Raw genomic sequence first — 4,803 nt, 5'->3', positions numbered from 1 at the left:
AGTAATGAAGATTTTTGTGAGGTAAGTGATTTGTGAAAGGTATAGGTTAATGTTAGTCAGGGCCATTCTTTGATAGGGATTTCTGAAAGTCAGATTGCGTTGCGCTAAAAATATTGTGTGTCAGTTTCAGCACAGTCATGTATAATTGTTAAAGGGGACGTTTCATAATTGAGAGCGGCCGTGCGGCGGATATTACTGGCATATTCTATTCCAAGGCATTTTATTTTTTCCACAGTGTTGATACGTCCAGCGGCTCTGATCTCTATACCCCGACCAAGATTCATAATACCAGATGTATTGCGGTTGAGTTTAGCTTCTGACGCCAGTTCTTAGGTCGCCACAACTTCAAGTACTGTTTCCACCCCGGTTTCGTCAGTCATAAGTAGCCCTACATCGTCCGCGTAAGCTTGACATATTATCTTCTGTCCGTGTATATGTAGTCCACGGAGTTGCCGAGTCAGGGATACTAAGAGAGGTTCAAGCGCAATCGCGAAAAGCGTCATGGACATGGGACAACCTTGTATTACCGAACTCTGAATATTGATCGGGTGACTGAGTTGTCCGTTGACACTGATTCTTGACGTGCTATTCGTCAGTATGTTTTTTACGGAGGCTATAATTTTCTGTGGGAAGAGCATGGATGTCATACACCGGAACAGGTACGAATGATTAACTTTATCAAAAGCTTTTTCAAAGTCAAGCGACATCAGAGCACAGCGATTGTTGCAGGCTTCCGATATCGCTATAATGTCTCTGTAGTCGCATAAGGTCTGAAATATCGTTCTATCCTTTCCCACACTTGTCTGGTAAGCTCCTGTCACTGTACGAATAACTGAATTGAACCTTTGCATCATGATACGGGCGAAGATTTTACAATCACTATTGAGGAGTGTTATGGGTCGAAGATTCTCCACGGTTTTGCCTCCTGGTGTTTTGGGGACTACGACCACTGTACCTTAACAGAATTCCTTCGGAAGGTCAGTGTCGGCATTTAGTATTTCATTGCAGACGAGTGTCAATTTAGCAACTATCTGTTCGCGAAAAGTTTGATAACATTCAGTGGGTAGCCCATCTGGTCCAGGTGATTTACCCTTTGGGCTCCTCGAGATGACATCTTCGCCGTCTTCGTCCGTTATTCTTGCTGCGAGCACATCAGCTTGTTCTGGAGTGAGTCGCTCTGGCGTCCTAGCAGTGAGAGCTTGCTGCGCTGTTTCATTTGTCTGTGTATTGGCCAGCAATTCACTAAAGTGTCGATGGATCTCGTCTCGTATTGCAGCTTGATCTGTCAAAAGTCTCCCGACTGAAGTTTTGAGTTCCGTCAGAATTTTCCGTTTTTGTCTTTTGTTCTTTTGGAGGATGTGGTACATCGATGTTGTTTCTTCTCGTGTACCGTTCTGCAAACGCGTTTGTATTTTACAGCCTTCGAGATGGTGTCTCTGCAGGGTGAGAAATTTTGCTTTTATTCTGTTGATTTGCCCATAATTTGTTATGACTGTAGCATCCCGAACGCACAAGTCTCTCAGACAGCTGAAGTAAAAGTCTAATGTCCGCTTCCGCCAGGCGACTTTTTCACGGGAGTAAGTTTTCATTGTCTTTATTATTGCGGGCTTCGCGCAGTTTAGCCACCAATTCAGCGCCGTATGTGCAAGTGGAACTTCCTTTCACATTCTGCCCAAGTGGTGTGGAAGGCGGCGTGACATCCAGGATCCGAAAGATGACCAACGTTTAGCTTCCACTGGCCTCTCGCCCTGTAAGTTCCTTGTTTCTCTAAATTTATCGTACATATGTACGCGATATGATCAGAGAAAATAGTGGGCCATAGCTCGGACTGTAAAACGTGTCTCCTGAAATTGGACGTTGCGTAAATCCTGTCGATACGACTGGCAGAATGGCTGGTGATATTTGTGAAACCTAGCTTATCACCGTGTTTTAGTTCCCAAGTATCGAACAGTTGGAAGTCTCTGACGATGTTCTCCAGCTCCAGAGATTTGTTAAAATTTGGCGTCTGATCTTTGGGACTCAGCACGCAATTCAAGTCACCCGCAAATATTATTTGTTCAAAGCGCACTGCGAAAAGGGGGCGATATTCTCCTTGAAAAATTCGGCCCTGCGGCGCTTGTTTACGGTTTCTGACGGGGCATATATGTTGATAAACCTGGTGTTGTTTATCGTGACAGCGAGACCTCTACTGTTCGGCCGTTTCGCCACGTCTGTACGTAGGATCCCCTCTTTAGTCATAATCGCTGTGCCGAGGCTTTTGTCATTGCCAGGATTGATGACAACGTTGTAGTCAGTGATGTCGTCCAAACGGATAGCCGCATTAAGATGTCAACATCAGCGGCGTACAGAAAATCTTGGAGATTTCTCAGATTGAGGGTGCTGCTAATTCTATTTATGTTCAAGGTCGCAATTCTGTACGCCACCCGCATCTCGTGGTCGTGCGGTAGCGTTCTCGCTTCCCACGCCCGGGTTCCCGGGTTCGATTCCCGGCGGGGTCAGGGATTTTCTCTGCCTCGTGATGGCTGGGTGTTGTGTGATGTCCTTAGGTTAGTTAGGTTTAAGTAGTTCTAAGTTCTAGGGGACTGATGACCATAGATGTTAAGTCCCATAGTGCTCACAGCCATTTGAACCATTTTTTTCTGTACGCCTGCAAGGACGTCATGTCGACTATACCGTGTCAGGTGGGATACTGTTTGCCAGGTGAAGTGGGTGTTTGCTCTACTTAGAAGAATTCGGCTTCATCATTTGCTGCACGAGCGTCTTTGATGGTGGTTTGTTGCCGGGTGGACACATCTTGTCGACGGTCGGGTGCCATCCGTCCTGAATGTCGCGGTATGTCAGCCATCTCTGCATCATGGCTTTGCTCCTCCATGTCGTCCGCCCAATCTCGCGTGCACGTAACTTCCCGCGTATCCGTTTTTGGTACACGTGGAGGGTCCTTCGGACTAGCTGTAGCGTCTGGAATGTGGATTCCACGGTCGGGTTCTGTGTCCTCATTTCGGGTCTTCTTTTTTGTTGTTCGATCTTCCAGAGGAGTTGCCTGTGTTGTCTCCGACAGTTCTTGGCCTATCTGTTTCGCCTTTTCACGTAGGATTGGCGCGATTTCTGCTAATCCCTGACGGGCTATTAGACGTTTCTTCCGTTTCTTTGGTGAAACAGTTGTAGGCTGCTGGTCATTATCCTCCGACGTTGCAATCGTGTCCTCTTTGTGTTGCCCGACTTCTTCGAGTGGTTTGCACATGCCTTCTCCAGCGCCGGCCTGAGTGGCCGTGCGGTTCTAGGCGCTATAGTCTGGAACCGAGTGACCGCTACGGTCGCAGGTTCGAATCCTGCCTCGGGCATGGATGTGTGTGATGTCTTAGGTTAGTTAGGTTTAATTAGTTCTAAATTCTAGGCGACTGATGACCTCAGAAGTAAAGTCGCATAGTGCTCAGGCCCATTTGAACAATTTGAACCCCCTTTTTCTGCCGTCTTAGCCTTGTCTTGTTCTGCACGCCTGTCAGTTTCCTCGTCTTGTGAGTGTGCTGGATCTGTAGCTTCTGTGCTGCTAGTATCCATGGCTACGTTACCATCGGGAACGACAGCATAAGCAACTACCGCCCTGTCGAAACACATGTCTGGGGCGACGTCACTGCGAATTGCGGCGGCGTACGTCACGGGTAATGTGGCCATCTGACTAGGCGGGTCTCGCTCCCCAGTCGGTAGTTGCGTCACACGCCGTTGAACACACTGCGCGCGGAAGTGTTGGGTCGAACCACAACCCGAGCAGGTTCTCGGCTCGCCATCGTAAATGATGATGGCTCGATATCCACCAATCCAGATATGTTTCAGCATGTCAATCTTAACTTGCCTGACTCCATTTTATACTGGATACTTGTGCAAAGCTAGACCATTTTTCGGTTACATTGCTGATAATGGCGCCATAGTCTCTCAGTTTGTTATTAATCTCCTCTGGTGTTATTTCAAAGGGGAGCTCAAAAATTCGAACCGTTCTTATTCCCATTCCGGCACGCGAAACCGTGACCTGCCCTATGTGTCCGTCTGAATGTTTGAATTCTGCCACCCCACCACATGCTTCTACAATTTGGTCGCACTTGTCAGAACTAGATAACTTAAGGAACACAGTCGGACTGACAATCGACAGGTGAATTCCAATTAATTCATCCACTTTGATCTGAAAAGTTTCTTCGATAAATGCCTCAACTTCGCAAGATTTCGGTCGGGTGTAGTTCGGATCGATAATCAACTTCAAAGTATCGCGTGGAGTTATCTGTTCGGTTATGTCATTCTAGAAATGGGATCGTGGACTATGACTAAAGCAGAAAGCGCTCACTCACCACACAGCGAAGGCCGCTCGCAGCGACGATGTAAACACCGCAACAGCCGCTCCGCACGTCCGCACAGCACGGCCGGCGGCGGCGGAGTATTCAACAGACCACCAAACCCTCTTCGCTACGACTCATTTCTCTATCATAATACCGTTGCGGCACACAAGATGAGAATTCTGACACACAGGCTCCCTGTAGTGGTTTGCAGGATGATCAGTACATTCATTTACTTGGTTGACCGAATCACCATGAACTAGCTGCCTTGGCTACCCAGTGCATACATTCGCCTCTATTTTGTAATCACCGACATAAAATAACGTAACTGCCACCTACACAGAACTGCCAACAGTGTAGGATGCAGAAACTTAAATAGGAAGTGTTCCTTTCCATTTGAGCTACTCTATTGCGCTATCTGTTTGTTGAAACCATCGTGCAGTGCAAAAGAAATGCTGTAACTGTCTGTCTCTCAGAAGTC

Source organism: Schistocerca americana, chromosome 3 (genome assembly GCF_021461395.2).
Source record: "Schistocerca americana isolate TAMUIC-IGC-003095 chromosome 3, iqSchAmer2.1, whole genome shotgun sequence".
NCBI lineage: Eukaryota > Metazoa > Arthropoda > Insecta > Orthoptera > Acrididae > Schistocerca > Schistocerca americana.
Note: the sequence above shows the minus strand (reverse complement) of the source record.